The 18,777-nt window shown below is 40.8% G+C and overlaps 1 protein-coding gene and 1 pseudogene across 1 annotated transcript in view; both read right to left on the bottom strand.

Annotated features, from left to right (window-relative positions):
• ENOX1 (ecto-NOX disulfide-thiol exchanger 1) overlaps positions 1–18,777 on the bottom strand; it is a 304,449-nt gene that overhangs the window by 265,566 nt on the left and 20,106 nt on the right. The gene's annotated exons all lie outside the window — the stretch shown is intronic.
• LOC102830425 lies at positions 16,403–17,377 on the bottom strand (annotated as a pseudogene).

The following is an 18,777-nucleotide window of genomic DNA, read 5'->3' on the forward strand; positions in this document are numbered from 1 at the left end:
CCATGTGATCAGCAGCCCGATTTGTAACCACAACGCTATGAGAGCTCCTTTCAATATGGCTTGGTGGTGGTTGTTTTTGGTGGTGGTGGTAGTTTGCCGTGGAGTCAGTTCAAATACATAGTGACTCTGTATAGGGTTCCCGAGGCTGTAAATATTTAGGGGGGAGCAGAACACCTCATCTTTTTCCCATGGAATGGCTGGTAATGTTGAACTGCTGACCTTGAGGTTAGCAGCCCAACTCATAACCACTTCTATGTTCCCAGAGCTCCTTCAATAGGGCTTCAAGAGGGTCATAGAGCATTAGTTATTTGTAAGTACTTTAGGCTAGGGAGACAGTTAGCCATGGTGAGCAGAAAATTTTCCCCAGCTGGAAAAACTCAGCATGTGAATGAAAGGAGAGATCACTAATAAAAGACACATGAATGACATGAACAGGTATATTCTGAAAATAGCATTGCTGGAAAATGCTAATATTGGAGACAGAGTCAATAATAACAAGGAAGGCTGCCAGAATAAAGCGGACTGGTGTCACTGAGGGAACACAATCTAGATAGAGAAGAAATCCAACATCTTGTGTGAAAATGCTTATGATAGTTTGTGTGAAAAGAAGCTAATCTTGATCACTGGAATTAGCCAGAAGACTAAACAGGTAAAGGCCATTATGTAAAGGTGCCTAAAAAACAAATTTTGATACCACTTTGTGGTAAGAAAACATTACTGCCAGGAGCAGAAGTCCAAGAATAAACTAGGTGTGCTTATTCATAATTCTAGAAATGACATGTGAAGGGAGAATACAGATTAAAATTTGTTTGGTAAGGGGTTCAGTTCTCGGATCACCAAAAATACTAAGTATGTATGTGTGCCCAGATAGTTGAGATATCAGCCACTGAAAACACTGTGGAGCACAGGTCTGCTCTGACACATGTGAGGCTATCATGAAGCTGAAATCAACTCCACAGCAACTGGTATTAGGAGAGTAAACAATGGAATTGGCTGAAATGATCCGGGTCAGACCCCCTGTCAGAGCAGAAATTGCTTTGGTGTAGGGAAGTTAAGGTCATTCAGGGAGTCAGCTCGAGCTCCCAGGGAAGAAAGGAGTCCTGGCATGCTGCTGTGAATTAGTGCTCTGGACTGCAATGTTGGTTTGAACCTTGGTCGGCAGTTCAAGCTCACCAGCCACTCCTTGGAAACCCTATACAGGGTCGCTATGGGTCAGAGCCAACTCGACAGCACTTAACCAGGAAAGAATGCTTAGGTGACATGGGACTTGAGGTTGTACTCATAGACGGTGTGGGTGGGGGTGGGGGTGGTTGGTAGGATTTAGAGAGGTGAAGAGGCAGGGGAAAGCATTTTTGAATCTAATTGCTGAGCAAGAACATCTCAATCTGATCCAACCATGAGCCTGGAAATAGTGCCTAATTATTAACTAGCAGGTGAAACAAACAAAGACAAACCACTACTATTTCTGCCAGGTTTCCACCTGGTTACTGTACTATTGTTGTTGTTAAGTGCCGTTGGGTTGTTTCCAACTCATAGCAGCCTTGCATAGGGCTTCTGAAGAGAGGCTGGTGTGTTTAAGCTGTCAAACTTCTGGTTAGTAGTCCAATGCTTACCCTAAAGCTCCATACCAGGACTCCATTGTTGTTGTTGTTGTTAAGTGCTGTCGAGTCAGTTCTGACTCATAGCAACCCTGTATCAGGTTTCCATGAAACAAGTGATGAGTTTGAACTGCCGATCTTTCAATTCAAATAGATCTTGCAGTCCAGTGAGTGATCCTACAGAGCCATGCCAGGACTTCTAAGGCTCCGCTGTTGTTGTTGTTGTTGTTGTTGTTAAGTGTCCTTGAATTGGTTTCATTAGGACGTCTTTAATTCATTTATAGGATAGTTCCCATGCAAATAAAAAGACAGCATCTCTTGCTTATGAAATTAGCAAAAATAAGCTTGAATAATACTCAGAGGTAGCAAAACTGTTTTTAAAAATCTGGACAACTCTGATAAGAATTGTTGCTGTTGTTGTTAGTTGCCGTTGAGTTGATTCTAACTGATAGTGACCCCATGTACAAGAGAACAAAACTCTGCCTGTTCGTACACCATCCACACATTGTTGCTGTGGTTGAGCCTACTGTGGGAACCACTACATCAATCCGTCTTATTGAGGGTCTTCCTTTTATTCACTGACCTTCTATTTTACCAAGTTGCTTCTTGATGTCCTTCTCCAGAGAATGATTCCTCCTGATGTTGTGTCCAAAGTACCTCCAACATTCTCTCACTTCTAAGGAGTATTCTGGATGTACTTCTTCCAAGACACATTTATTTGTTCTTCTGCTGCAAGGTTGGCAGTTCAAGATCACCAGCTGCTCCTTGGAAACGCTATGGGTCGGAATCAACTTGACGGCACTCAACAACAACAATATACACATTGGACTCCTGTGTAGGATCAGCACTGGACCAGGAACCACAAGGTCGGCAGTTCAAACCCACCAAGCTGCTCCTCAGAAACCCTATACTATGACTCAGAACTAACTTGATGGCATTTAACAACAACAACAACAACACAGCATAATAGACATAATGTTGATCAAAGGAAGCCAATTACAAAAAGCACATCCTCTATGATTCCATTTATATGAAGGCCCAAGAAAAGCAAAACTAACTTATGGTGACAGAGATTAGAATAGGGGCTAGTCTGGAAGGTAGCACGAGGAAGCTTGCTAGAGCTGAAAACACCCTGACCTTGATCTGGGCTGTACAGTGTGGTCCACTTCTGATCTGTGTACTTAGTATACTGTCTATAAGTTATATGTTAATAAACAAAGTGAAAAATAAAATAATAAAAATAAAAGCTGGGAAAAAATATTTGTTCTTCTGGAAGTTCATTATATATTTCAAATTCTTTTCCAACACCATCATTCAAGTGCATCAATTCTTTTTCAGTCTTCCCTATTTATTGTCCAGCCTTCTCGTGCATATGCGGCTATTGAAAATAGCTTGAGTTAAGTGCATCTTAGTTTTCAAAGTGACATCGTTGGGTTTTGACACTTTAACGAGATCATTTGCAGTAGATTTGCCCAATGCAATACGTCTTTTGATTTCCTAACTGATGCTTCCATGGGTGTTGACTATGAATCCAAGTAAAATGAAGTGCTTTAACAACTTCAATATTTTCTGATTATCATTATGTTGTTTATCGGTCCAGTTGTGAGGAATTTTGTTTTACTTATGTTGAGGTATAATCCATATTGAAGGCTGTCTTTGACCTTTATTAATACATTCTTTAAGTGGTCTTTGCTTGTATCAAGTAAAAGCAAAGATTGTATCATTTCAGTTGGTAAATAGGTCTTTCCCCAATCCTGATGTTATGTTCTTAATATAGTCCAGCTTCTTAGATTATCTGTACATAGATAATATAGACTGAATAGCTAATTATGGTGCACGTTTACAACCTGGAGGAAAGTAAAAGTTGTAAAATCCTTCTGAAAGTAATTTTTGTGATGTCTCAAGAGAAGCTGAAATGATCACATCATCTATTGACCTAGAAATTGGTCTTAAGGGGATATTCCAAATGTGGAATAAAAAGTCAAAGATACTAATTGCAGAATTATTTATACTATTTTAAAATTGGAACTAGTTCAAAGACTACTAAGTAGTTAAAGTGATGGGAATACACCTGTTCCTCACCTATTCACTATCTCATTATCTGACATATCACGTTAATGACCATTGTTTTGTACATTAATCTGACATATCACGTTAATGACCATCCAAATGTTTTGTACATTAATCTCCTATGTCTGACTTAACAAATGCCAAGCTGTAGGATGAGCATAACTCTGGCTGTGATGGTTAAGGGTATTTATGTGTCAGCATGGCTGACACATACATTCTCAGTGGTTTGGCAGTTATGTGATGATGTAATTTGACACTCATGTAAAAATGTAGTCATCTTCCATTTTAATAAAATGCCAAGTTTTACATAACGACCTAGTTTTTGGAACCTAACCATGTTAAGTGAGGAGTGGGTGTTGATATGAAAGATCATTTTTCACCCAAGTTAGTAAAAGTTAGATGGTTTTAATGATCTGCTACTGAGGCAAGTGTAAAAATGGGTTCTCCTTTTGTAAAGGGCAACTTGGTCATATCAAAATGTAAAATATATCTCCTGTGTTCTAGAAACTTAGTGTAGTGAAATGATTGGATAGTTAAAACACCTGCAGTGTGTAAAGGGCTTTATTGGTTCCAAGGCATCTCCTCCTCCCATCCCCTTTTTATCAAACTGACATTCATACAAATTACATTTGATCTTCGGAGAAAGGATAGTGGCAGCAGTAATAGTAACGGACTCACCTGAGGAACTTGGTATTCAAAGAGATTAGCCCTAAATTCATAAGCTTAGCAAGTAAAAGTCAAATATTTTATTAGTTTTCCACTATGTAGCTACTAGAAATTTCCCAGGCAGAATACAATCAGTTTGCTTTTGTGAAATGAAAATATTTATTTGGGCATGGAATCCCATTTCATAGAGGCCAATCATTGGAGCTGGGGAAACAGTGACTGGTCTATGCTTTCCTGTGGCTCTGGGGAAGATAAAGTCGCTTCCACCGCACTTGGGGCAAGAGGGGAGAGGGAGGGAGACAGAAAGAGAGAAGGGAGGGAGAAAGAAAGGATTTGTCAGTCTTCTGACCTAGCTAGTGTGAAAGAACACATGGAAATAACTTGCATGCAAACACAAGATGCAGTGTGAATACTTCAAGGGAAGTGAGTGTTGTGAGAGATCTATTATTCACAAGTATTGCATTTACTTGGAGACAGACATTGCTGTTTCTCAGCAGGAGGGGTAATACCTCACCTCACTTCTAAAAGCAACTTGAACTTCAATGGATTTCACAATAGTTAATTAATTAACCAAAGTCAATATTTTGACTGAGTTACATATAAATGAGCTGTAGACGTGTAAACTTACTCTTTGGGAGAGATTACTCAAAGGGAGAAATGGGACCCCACCAGATGGCTGTCTCCAATTAGTAACTTCAGTGGACACATATTATCATTGTTCATTTATTTATCAACAAAAAGGGCTGCAAAATTTCACTGCTTATCCCTCAATACACAGGGTAGACAGGGATGGGCAACTTGGACACTGGCTACCCAAAATGGGGGTCTACGAAGGCAAGAAGTGACTGGCTTACAAGCTTTCAAGAGGGAGCCTAGATTCAGAGGCACGGAGGAAGGTAGACTCTCCACTGAGTAGTATCCAATCTGTCTGGGCGGAGTTGATGAAAGGAGATGGGGATAGCACTCATGTGGTACAATAGTGAATAATTGTTACCAGAACTGACTGTGAGGGTTGGATATGTAAAGGTAGATGTTTTGTAGCAAAAGGAGGGGATTGGTTGACTTTGCAGTCTAGGAGTGGAGGGCCCTGGGACCATCAAGGGAGAAGAGCTGAGTGCAGGACTCTACCCAGAAAAACAGTGACACCAGAGATGGAGGCAGAGATGATGAGGTGGAGAGATGCAGCAGCTGGGGACTCTAGACCCAGAGAGAGAGAGGGGCTGTGTGCTGATGACTGGGGCACAGCCTCACACAGTATACCCTTTATTGGTTGATGATGCATGGAGGGGATTGTAACCATGGTAATGAAATGATATACGATAGGATGAACATACAATAGGATGAAATGATATACGATAGGATGAATGTAAAGTTAATGTTCTCTGATGTAAAATATCACATAATTCAAAATAAACATTAAAAAAATTCACTGATTGTATAACAAGTTTTGGCAGTATAAGGTGGTGTTAACCAATAATGTATTTCACTTTGCATTTCAAAATTTCCCTTGAGGTGACTCTTTATTGGACTCAAGGCTAAGGATTTCACTCTGCCTCAATTTCACTATCTGTACCAGGGATTGAAGCACTTTGTCCAAATCCTAGGACAAGACTCTCTTTCTTTTTGTGACAGTTTGGCTTTTTGCGTCAACTTGACTGGGCTGGGATTCTCGATGGTTTGGCAGTTGAGATGTAGTTATCCCCCGATATGAGATCCAATATAATGTAATCAACTTTATAATGAGGTGCGCTTTGAGCAACCGATTAGTTGAAAGGATGTTTCCTTGGGGATGTGACCTGCTTCCAATGTATTGGACACTCAGGCAAAGCTTGATTGTTCTCTGTTAGGTCTGGATCTTACATCTGGTTCATCCTCTGACTTGTGGTTTTGGACTTGAGCCAGTGACCTGCTCTATTACCTGTGATCCTGAGAGCACTCAGCAGCCTGCCTTCTTACCTTCCAGACCTGCTGGCCTGCCCACCTGCCTGCCACTTGACATGCGGGTGTTGTTTCATCAGCCCTACAGCTGTAGGAGTCCGAAGCCTCCAGCCTGGCATCTAACTCAAGGACTTGGGACTTGACCATTTCTACAACCAAATGAACCATTTCCTTAATATCAACCTCTCTTTATACACACATACATAACTTCACTGGCTTTGCTTGTCTGGAGAGCCCAGGCTAAAGCATGTCACACGACTTCATTTCTTACATGACCCCCTCTGACCTGTATAAAATACTTCTTCCTATTTCAGGGACCATTTCCTAAAGCAAACTGCCATGCCCCAGTTTGTGCTGTTTCTCTTCACCCCACATCTCCCTCAAGTACCTCCCAAGTTATCTGCCCAGCTGCTAGACAAGCATCTCCAAAGAGCTGGCTAGGCAAGGTGTTGCAGCTTTTCCGCTCCCATTATTCTCTCTTTTGTTTTCTTTTTGGCTGTTGCATTTTGGTTTTTGGAAGGGGTTTTAAAAATTTGACCAAATTTAAACAGAGACAAAAATGACAAATAGTGAATCCACTAATATCATGATTCCTAATAAATGCATTTCTTTCCTTTTGAGTAGCACTCTTTGATTTTTCACCAGGCCTCCTTATGCATGATCCCACTTGATCCTTATACTATCATCTTTGTCCCACCAATCTGGTCTCCAGTCCCACAATTTCCCCAATACCCTCTACATTGTAGTCTTTTACGTGACTTCTATAGACGTCAACCCTACTGTCTACAACTATTATCTTAACTCCTGTAACATCAAACACTTCTGCTTCCCTTACAATTTTCTGATTGTTTATTCCTTCTCAACCCTCTTTGCTCATGTGTTCTCTTCTTACTAAAGTTTAAATTCTGGAATTTTTTGAAACCTAGTTCTACTACATCCTCCCCACCCTCCATTCTCTCTGTGCTATTTCCTTCAAGTCCATCATGCTAGTTTTCGTCTATATCCTGGTGAAGATAAATATCACTGTATGTGTACATCTCTGGCCCACTGGTTTCTAATCCTATACCCATATTTCACCTGCTTAAAATCACCACGTAGATTTCTCTGAAGAGTTCAAATCTGAGACTTATAAGTCTAAATTCATGACTTCCTCAAAACTAGTTCCTTTTTTGTTTCATGAAATGCCACCATCATGTACTCCGTTGATCAAGCTAGAGACTTGGGCTTCATTTTGATTTATCTTTACCCCCAACCCTTTTATTTAATTGATTACAATGTCTTAAGGTCCCTACCACACAGACGAATCTCAGATCTGCCCTCATCTCTTCAACTTCACTGCCGTCTTCCTCATCAAAGCCACACTTACCTCTTAACCTGGACTTCACTGATCTCCTTAATTCCATTCTGACAACTACTCTCCCCCAAATCCATTTTCTTTTTCTAAACTTTTTCTCGGAACATAGAGAGTACCTAATCACCTATCTAAATTCTTCTCATCACAGTCTGTACCGCATCTACTAAACTGGTGGCTGTGTGCCGTGGAGTCGATTCCGACTCATAGCGACCCTGTACAGGGTTTCCGAGGCTATAAAAATTTACAGAAGCAAAACACCTCATCTTTCTACCACAGAACAGCTGGTAGTTTCGAACTTCTGACCTTGTGGTTAGCAGCCCAATTCGTAACCACTATGCTACCAGAGCTCCTTCATCTACTAAACTAACCCTCTAGTATTTCCTAAGGTAAGTGAAACACCTTTGGCCCTCTCAGACTCTTCCCTCCACATATTCTGGGGATGGCTCCTTCTAATCTTTCAGCACTTCAGCGTAAACTGCACCTCACAGAGAGGCCTTTCCCAGTTGCATGAAGGTACAGGGAAGCCTCTCCCTTGTAGACTCCACCATTGTAGTATCTTACCATTTCCTTCAGATTTGGTATTATGATTTATAAATGCACACTAATTCAATGGTTTACTTGTTTCTGATCTGTCTCTACCATGAGACTATTAACTCCATGCAGTCAGAAATAACTTCTAAGCTCTCCACAGGAGAAGACGCCAACGGTGGCTGAAAAGGAGGGATGGAGAGAGGGATGTTGTGGATCTAAGAAATCAGAAATAGTAGAGACTCCCCATGATGGAAAGATATGTAGTATTAATTGAAAAGTCTATTTGCTTTTTAGAAGAATACTATCTTGGTGTTACTATTTTCTGTATGCTTTGACTTTATCTCTCCACATGCACATTTTTTTTTAAATTCTGATTTTCCTTGTTGTTGTTTTTGTTAAGTGCCATCAAATCGGTTCTGACACATAGTGATCCTGCGTAGGGTTTCTGAGGAGTGGTTGGTGAGGTTGGACCAGCATTCTTGCAGTTCAAACTGATCTTGCAGTCCAGTGCTTATCCTACAACGCCATGCCAGGATCCCACTATGTTTTTCCTTAAAACATAGTGATTTCAGTACATATTTGTGTTTGCATTCAAATTGTGAAATGAACGGCTCTCCTGATGAGTCTCTGTGTTCTCTTCTGGCCTCAAACAAAGCAAGTGGTGTGGACAGCTGGACTGGCAACATCCCTACCCTGCCCGGGTCCAGGAGGTGCCAAGGAGTTAGAGGCAAAAGTAGGCCTCACAACTCTATAGGTATTTTGATAATTACAAAGAATTCATATCAAAGAAAGAAATCATAAAACAAGAAAAGAATATGAAGTGACGTATAGTTTTGAATTGTTGCTGGAAGGAAATTCAGTTTCTGTCAAAACACAATAGCACTGTATGCCTTTGATGTGCAATTGGCTGGGGATACAGGTAACGGACTCCAAGACACAGATTCTTTGAGCTAACTTAGTGTGGGTCCTCAGGCCTAAACTGTAATAAAAGATGTTCATAAACCTTTAAGGAAGATTATTTTTTTTCCTAAATTAGAGATAAAAGAGGCATGTAGTCTGTGCCATTTGAATAAAAAGAGAGTGGGTGAGAGGGGGAATCACAGCAAAAGATTCTTTTGGTTCACACACACACACACACACACACACACACACGTATTGAGTACTAATAATAAATGGCATGCACCGTGCTAGGAGGAATCAGGGTCACAAAAAAACATAAAGCATACATCTTTCCCTTAGGATTATCATTAAATAGATGATAGAGATTAGATGGGTGGAAAGATGGATGGATAGATACAGGGAAAGAAGACAGGAAGTTAGTTTGTTAGAATGAATGGATGGATGGATTGATAGGTAAGTTGTTGTTATTGTTAAATTCAGTGAAGTCAGTTCTGACTCATAGCAACCCTGTATAGAGTTTTTGAGGAGTGGCTGGTGGGTTTGAACTGTCACCCTTGTGGTTAGCAGTCCAGTGCTGATCCTACAGTGCTACACCAGGATTCCAGATAGATACAGCATAAAGAGCAGATAAATGACTGACTTCCAGTCAGGGTTAGCATTCAATTCCATTCACTGAAAAATACAAACTTGGCATGCATGCCCTTCATCAAAAGAGCCTGGGGTATCCTTCCACACACAAAAAAACCTAAACCCATTGCCACCAAGTGATTATCTTTTTCTCAGGGAGTGGCTGGTGGGTTTGAACCACTGGCCTACATGTTAGCATCTGAGCACTGTGACCACTGAGCAATTGGGGCTCCATTACTCCAAAACCCATAAAAACAAGAACAGCCCAGATACATTGTTCTACTGAACTTAGCTAAATAACCCTTGCACCATAAAATGAAAAAGTTGAACCAGGTCAGGGTGGACAGAAAGATCTCTTCAAATACATGCTGGTGTTGGTTGTTAAGAGGTGCTCTGTGGCGATGTAAGGACGTATTCTATTGAGTGCAGTTAATGCCTGTCATGAGCATGGAAACAGTGTAAGGCATAGGTGTCATTCGTGAAGCAGATCACTAAAGTTTAAATGAAATACTGTATCTGAAATCTCTAAGAAAACTACTAAGCACTAAGTACCAGTAGAAGATAAAAAAAAAAAAATAAAGCAAAATAAAACAGAAAACCCCAAAATCTGATTCCATTCCTGTCAAGTTTATTCCAATATATAGTGACTCTATCAATCCTCGGGTGTGGCACTGAAGGATAAGGACTGTACTACTAACTGCAAGGACTAGTGGTTCAAATCCACTGGCTGCTCCTTGAAACCCTATACAGGTTGCTATGAGTTAGAACCAACAAGACTGCACTTAACAACAGCAATGGCAACATAATGACTCTACAGAACAAAGTAGAACTGCCCAGTAGGGTTTCCAAGGCTATAATCTTTATGAAAGCAAACTGCCACATTTTGGCCTGGTAGATCCGAACTACTTACCTGTGTTCGGTTAGCATCCGAACACTTAACCACTGCATCACCAGGGCTCCTCAGCATAAGTAAGATGTTGTTGTTAAGTGCCATTGAGTCATTTCAGACTTACCGTGACTCTAAACTTTGTATAGTTTCCAAGGAGTGGCTGGTGAGTTTGAACTGCCAACCTTGTTGTTCAAACTGACCTTGAGTTCCAGTGCTTATTCTACATTACTACCTAAAGCCACCTTCTCACTCCCAAACCTTATGATTTCTATTAAGAATGAGCTGGTGCCAATCTCTTCCCAAAGAACGGACACCAATTATAGTAAATTCTCAATTATCCTTACTTTAGACACTTTTGTCCCAGATATTGCTTTCAAGATTTAATTAAAAGCATGATCCTATTTATTGTTTCTTTGTAAGAGGGGAGCCCTGTAGGAGACATCTTAAAACAGAACACTTGGTTTACTCATTAAAAGGAGAAGCGCATCACAGAGACGGTACAGCGAAAACACACACAGCCTCCAATCCTTGTTTCAACGTGGGCCCGAGAACAGTAAGAGATCTGGGAAGGAAAAGAGGTAGAAAATGTGCTTTTTTACTTCCTTCCTACTCATATTTTCACAAAGCTCCTGATTTTCCTTAAAGAACTATAAATTCAGAAATCAGATACAGCCATGACAAAAAGCAACTATAAACTTCAGTGAAACAAGGTCACTGATTTAGGATTGTAAATGGCCCATACCCTAACTGAGTACCTGGGTGGCACAGATAGTTAAGCATTAGGCTACTAGGCAAAATGCTGGTGCTTAGAACCCATCCGGAGGCACCTCAGGAGAAAGGCTTGTCAATTTGCTTCTAAAAGGTCAGAGCCATGAAAACCCTCTTGGGCACAGTTTTACTCTGCGACACATGGGGTCAACATTCATTGAATTTGACTTGATGATAACCTTTTTTGTGTGGTACCCTACTTACCTTAGTAGGTTCATGTGAAATCAGGACAAAGAACAGGGACGACCAAAGAAGAATTGATGCCTTTGAATTACGGTGTTGCTGAAGAATGTTGAATGTACAAGGGATTACCAAAAGAAAAAGGAATTTTGGTAGTGTAATGGATTATGAGTTGGGCTGCTAACTGCAAGGTCAGTACTTTGAATCTACCAGTTGCTTTGTGGTAGAAAGATGTTTTTTGCTCCTATAAGATTTACATTCTATGAAACCCTATACAGTGTTGCTATAAGTTGTAATCGACTCCATGGCACCCAACCACCTCCTAAAGAATGAACAAATTTGTTTTGGAAGAAACAAATTTAGAAGTAATGATGGTAAGACTGCTTCACTTACTTTAGACATCATTAGGAGGGACCAGTCCTTGCAGATGGACATCATGCTTGGTAAAGTAGAGAACACAGAAGAGGAAGACCCTCAATGGCATGGACTGACACCGTGACTACAACAATGGTCTCAAACATAAGGATGGGTTGTGGGGATGAGATAGGACAGAGTAGTGTTTCCTTTATTATTCATAGGGTCATTCACTATGAGTCAGAACTGATTAGACAACACGTGTGGCTCTGTGGGTTAATGCGCTGGACGGCAACGTCAGTTTGAACCGCAAGGTTGGTGGTTCAAGCTCACCAGCCACTCCTCAGAAACCTTATACAGCGTCGCTATGAATAGGAACTGACTTGACGTCCCTTAACAACAACAACAGCAGTTACCTTGCACAGACAAGAAAAACTGAGATAAGGAAAGCTAGGCTTCCATTCTTTCCCTAAGATTTCAAGCATCTGTGTTACTACCAAGGGGTTTCCATAGATTGTGGAAAAATCCATTCGTTTAGAATTCCATTTCTCTACCAACTGTTTCTGAAGCTTCCTCCTTCATCTTCACTTTTATCCTTGGCTGTTGGCTACTCAGCAAATTCCACCACTCTGCCGAGGCCCTAAAACTGGCAGGAATATATCCTTTCCTCTTTCGCCTTTGCTTCTTCAAAGCCTGGAATAATTAAATTTCCTTATGAGGATTCTCTAAGATCATTCACATGCTTGTATGTGTGATTAACTCTGCAGGTGCTCTCTGGATCCAGTAAAGCACAAATACACAAATAAACAAACAACACGCACATCGCCACCAAAAAGATTCCCTTAATTATACACATACTCTTCCTGTGGGTCCTGTGAAAGGACCTGTTAGAATTACAATCTCCCTTTATTTCCTTACTCCTCAGAATCACAATATTTGCCCGACACTAGTCACTTCAGCATAGTGAGTATTAACAGCTTAAGTTCTGCAATGCTAGAATTCTTCTTGTACCTCAGAGAACGTCAGTATTTCAGGACATCTGGACACCCTACTTTGGAAGACGGGCATTGCAAGAGCCTTTGAATCTGGTCACTTAACTCAATGTGATGGAGCAGGTGAAGCGTCACACTGCCCGGTGCTGTTACTCCAACTTTCTGCCTGCCGCATGCTGTCCTCCACCCCTCGCCCGCAGAACTTGTGGATTGCTCTTCCACTGGCCAAGTCCCAGCAAGGATGACACAGAAAATCCAGGCAAGGACAAAGTCATCATTTCCCTCTATTATTTCTCTAAATTGCCTTTTTCCTACCCATGACGAGGCAGTATTTTCTCACAGCTGGGGATGAGCAAATTCAAAAAGATGTTCTCAAATACATGGTTTTCCAAGAGAGAGGCCACTAAGTCTTAAAAATCTAAAATGAGCATTTTTGAGTGATTGCACAGCTTATAAAAATGTCTCTGGTTAGAACCTCATCAGCAGTGATTCAGTCTGTGCCCAGGGTCCCCTGTGGAGACTTCAGTAGCCTCACTTTGGGGAGTTGAGGCAGATTCCTCCTGCTGAGATGGAATAAATGGCTCGAATGCATTAACTTATGGAGGTCACGAGGGGCCTATTCAGTGCAGTGAAGACATTTCTTTAAAGATGCCCTCGTGGTTAGAAAGACTAAGTGGAACTTGATGGCTATGGTATTTCTCTGTCCTCTGTCCCTTTGCCTTGGAGGCATAAACGTTCAGAAGTTAAGTCTAAAGTTCAAAACTCTAGGAGAGCAAGCAAATATCGTGATGAGGAAGATAACAGAAAATTTATTACAGTTCTAAGGATGTGCGTCTTGATACCCAAGACATCTTTTTCCAAAATAAAAATGGGTTAAATTAGATTATATGCACATACTTGAGCGTGTTGTTATTGTTGTTAGGTGTCATTGAGTTGGTACTGATGCATAATCACGGAATTACAGGAGAATGAAACACTGCCAAGTCCGGGGCTATTCTCAGTCATTCCTTTGTTTGAGCCTACTGTTGCGGTCACTAAGTCAGTCCATTTTGTTGAGATGCTTCCTCTTTTTGCCTGACCCTCTACTTTACCAAGCATGATGTCCTTCTCCACAGACTGGTCTCTCCTGATAACATCTCAAAGGACATGGGATTAAGTCTTGCCATACTTGCTTCTAAGGATCATTCTGGCTGTCCTTCTAACACAAATGTGTTGGCTCTTCTGGCACTCACAGTATATTTAATATTCTATGCCAACCCCATAATTCCAAGGCATCAATTCTTTTGTGGTATTCTTTATTCACTGTCCAGCTTTCACATGCATATGAGGTGAGTGAAAATACCATGGCTTGGGTCAGGTGAACCTTAGTTTTCAAGGTGACATCTTTACTGTTTAACACTTTAAAACGATTTTCTCAGTTCCATATGTAACTGATGGAGATCAAAGACTTTCAGTATGGCCAACATCTCAACATACAGAAAACAAAAATCCTCACAACTGGACCAATGAGATGATCAGTAAAGGAAGTATTAAAGTTGTCAAGGGTTTCATTTTACTTGCAGAGAGGCAGAAGTCAAGAAATCAAATGATGTGTTAACACTTGGCAACTCCCTATCTATATGTTGCTGCAATAGCTGTTTAATTATCTTCAGCAACATTTTATATATGTGTGGTATGAATGATATTATTAGATAACTTCCTCCACATTTTGCTGAATCACCTTTCTTTGGAATGGGCACAAATATGGATCTCTTCCAGTTGGTTGGCCAGATAGCTGTCTTCCAAATTTCTTGGCATAGGGCTTCCAATATTGCTTCCATTCATTGGAATGTGTCAACTGGTATTCTGTCCTCCCTAGAGACTTGTGTTTCACCAGGTCTTCAGTGCTGCTTAGTCTTCTTTCAATAGTGTCAGATCTTAATCATATACTCGCTCCTGAAATGGGTGAATGTCGACCAATTCATTTTAATACAGAGACTGCATGTTCCTTCCGTCTTCTTTTGATGCTTTCTGCATCTTCCAGTATTGCAACTCAAGTCTTGAACTGTTTTCTTCAGTCCTTTCAGTTTGGAAATTGCTGAGTGTCTTCTTCCCTGTTGAATTTCTAACTCCAGATCTTTGCATATTTCTTTGTTTTCTTAAGGCACCCTTTGAAATCTTCTGTTCAGCAATTTTTCTCCATAATTTCTTCCACTTGAACTACTCTATGTTCAAGAACAAGTTCTAGAGAGTCTCTTCGGATATCTGTTTGGTTTTTTCTTTCTTTCCTGACTTTTTAATAATCTGCTGCTTTCATCACGGATGCCAGCCCACTACTTGTCTGGTCATTGGTCATCGGTGTTCAATGTGTCAATCTATTCTTGAGATGGTCTCTAAATTCAGGTGAGATATGTTCAAGGTTGTACTTTGGCTCTCACGGACATGTTTTAATTTCCTTCAGCTTCTATTTGAACTTACATAAGAGCAAATTATGGTAGGGTCCATAGGTGGCCTCTGCCCTTGCTCTGACTAATAGTATTGAGTTTCTCCATTGTTATTTTCTAGAGATGTTTGTCTATTTATTCCTGTGTTGTGTACCCAGCAAAGTTCACCTGTCTAGTCAATGTTTATGTTGTTGAAAAAGTATGCCCTGCAAAATTCTATCATATAATCTCCAGTCATTTTTATCAACAAGGACATATTTTATAACTATGGATGCTTTTTCTCTGCCTCCAACTTTTGCATTCTAATCAACAGTAATTATCAATGCATTTATCAACAGTAATTATCAACAATTATCAACAGTAATTATCAATTCGATCAATTTCAGACTGACAAATATCTTCAGTTTCTTCATATTTTGAATTGGTTGTTGCTGCTTACATTTGAACAGCAGTCATATTAAGTAGTCTTCCGTGCAGGCATATTGGCATTCTCACTGACCAGCATTGTACTTTAGGACAGTTCCTGGAATGTACTGTTCTTTTTTTGTGTGCGGAAGAAAAAATTTAATTGCTGTTGCAAAAAACAACAACAACAACAACAACAACAAAAACTGTATGAAATAGAAATTGGTTTCAATAACAATCATAGAGAATATGTTCTAGAAACTGGAGATAACTGGATGTAAAATTCTGGCAGCATTCTAACAGAACAGTCCCAGAGGGTTCGGCTGAGGCCAACACCTGATGAGGAAATCCTTGTCTGTGGGGAATTTTGGAGGACACCTGGAGAAATATTACACTGTGCATAAACCAAATTGAATTGTTTTCACAAGTGTTGTGAAGTTTCATACAGTAAGAGGTTTCTTCTACATGCACTTCAATTTCACAGCAAGAGTGGTATAGAATACCTAAACACAGAAGAGAGCGTTCAGGCAAGATACCTAACTCCTTGCCACAATCAATTCTAAATGATTATACTCGGATTCCCTCTTGGGATGTTGGCAACACAAGATGGTGGTTATGGCAAGCCTGGCCCCCCATCAACACCTGAAAGCAGCCATCACCTTCTCCTACGTGTGTTCCCTTCTGTGTTTTTTCTTCACTTTTGTTCATCAGCTCTGCTGTTGCTGCTGCTTCTTAGCAACACTGGGAAAAACAAAGTTGTAATCAAGGTACTTAACACCTTCAGTCTTCTGGGGTGAAGAGAGCATTGTGTGGCATTTAGGACTCTGCTTTACAAACAGGTGGTCATAGATTTTCCTGGCTTGAAAACTTCCACAACTTTCTTGACCGAGTCATCGTAGGATGTCTGACTTAGGTTTGCTTCAAAGCTGGCATAAGGAAACTCTGGTTCTGGAGTGAGGTGACTAGGCCAGTAAGTTCTATCCAGTTTCATTCCACTCAGTGAAGACCCACAAGGACTGGAGAGTGTGGCATCCATGAGAGACCCTGGCCTCAGGTCACGAATCCCACTCTCACCAGTGACATCCCTTCTAGTAACAGCATCTTTCATGGAGAACTGGTCCAGACATGCTGGGGTAAGCTCACTTATCAGAATTTCCAGGGTTTGATCTGGCTGGCTGATTACCCAACTCTTGGAAATCCACAGTATAAAAGTACCAACAGTCAGATTTCATACATCCCATACAACATTTTGCTCCATTTGGGAAAACTGCATTAAGAAACTCTTATTTCTTCCTGGAAATTCCAACGTGGGTGCCCTTAGTGAGAAGGCTTCATGAAATTCTTACAAGAATAAAAGAAGCTTTGAAGTGAGTCAAACCCACTGTAATCTCTAGCAAGCTTCAGTAGGGGAACCAGTACTTTCCCCAAGAGGGTGGTACCATATGTCTTCACAATGAAACATCTCTTGGAGACAAACATGCTGCTCAGAGTACATAAGCTTCCTGCTTCTCCGTTTTTGTCACACTTATGACTGAACACTGCACAGCCTTCAAAAGTATATCCCACCTGGATCTTGGGATGGTGTGAAGACCCCCAGCTACCTGGTTTGTATTAGGCAGCTGCTGGGAAAACCAAACCTCTAGCAGTTTCTCAGTCTCTTTGTAAAACCACACAGCTTCCATCACCGTGAAACTAGTGAACAACCAACACCACAGAAAATCAACTCAATTAAATCTCTTCTCCTGCCACTGCCGCCACTGCTGATTATTCTGGCTGTGTTTAAAGGTCAGGTTCCTTCTTTTTCTATAAATTTATAGTAACTTTCTTTAAAAAACAAAAAAGCGAAAACAGATTAACACAATTTCCCTGGCTTTGTGTGTGTGTGTGACTGAAAGTTGAATATAAGTCTGCTGGAAATAGAAGCAGATCCAGTTTAGTCCCTTGTGGTCTACTGTTTCCCCATTACAGAGAGTACAGCGAGTGCTAGCTAATGCTGCCGACCACACATTATAAGCTTGTAATGTTCTTTCTGATGATAAATAAAATGTCATTCCTTTTTCATTTGTCATTCTGGACATGGTAGATCATATGACTGTCTGATATGGACATATGGCCAGTACCAGTCCATTTCAGTACACTGATGCCTAGGGTAGACGATCTTTATGTGTTCCATCTCACTTCTGATGACTGGCAGCTTTCCTAGATTCATATTTAGGAGAGTCCACTTTTTTATTTTTAATGGATATTTGCAGCTGTTTCTTCTCATTTTGAATCATGCTTCCTTAGCAAAGGAAGGTCTCAAAAGCTATGAGATGGAGTGTTATCTTGAAAGAACAACTCTTCCCTACTCATATTGTAAGTACAATTCCAACTAGGAGATTCATCTTTCAGCACTATATCAGATAAAGTTCCACTGAGGTGGGCTAAAGACAACGAAAATTCTGAAGAGGAGGGAAAACTTTGAAGGTAGTCTTTGGGGCAAGCAAGGGCCCAGTAACACACGGTTAGAGTGCTGATCCCCCACAGGATGCTCTCCTGCCTGAAGTGTCTTCCCAGGGAGCAAGTGCAGAGGAGGAGGGAGGCAGGGCTCTCCCCAGGTTGGTTTGCACCTGAGCAAAGACAGGGCACAAAGAAGGTGCACATGCACAGTTACAGGAGAGAGATTCCAGCGTTGGACCTCACAGGTCTACAGGGTGGGGTTGGGGGCTGTGAAACTGGCAGGACAGATAAGAAGGGAGAAAGTGGAGGGAACCCTGTGTCTAAGAACTGGTGCAAGTAACCAGGAAATTGGAAAACTCAGAAAATGTACACTAAGATGGAGCCCCTTCCTATGGTATTTACAGAAGAAAAAAATATCTATTGCTTAGAAATAGGGGAACTTCCTCTTCATGATATAATAGAGGCTGAGGTTCTTGGGTTTGAAGCCAGATTTTTTTTCCCCTAGCAAAACAAAACAAAACCTTTTTGTTGTTGTTGTTTAAAATTAAGGTACTGTCTCTGCAAAAAGTCCATGGATGTTACATACAGTTAACACACTTGGCTGCGAACCAAAAGATTGGAAGGTGGCGTCCTCCCAGACGCA

Source organism: Chrysochloris asiatica, unplaced genomic scaffold (assembly GCF_000296735.1).
Source record: "Chrysochloris asiatica unplaced genomic scaffold, ChrAsi1.0 scaffold00022, whole genome shotgun sequence".
Classification (NCBI taxonomy): Eukaryota; Metazoa; Chordata; class Mammalia; order Afrosoricida; family Chrysochloridae; genus Chrysochloris; species Chrysochloris asiatica.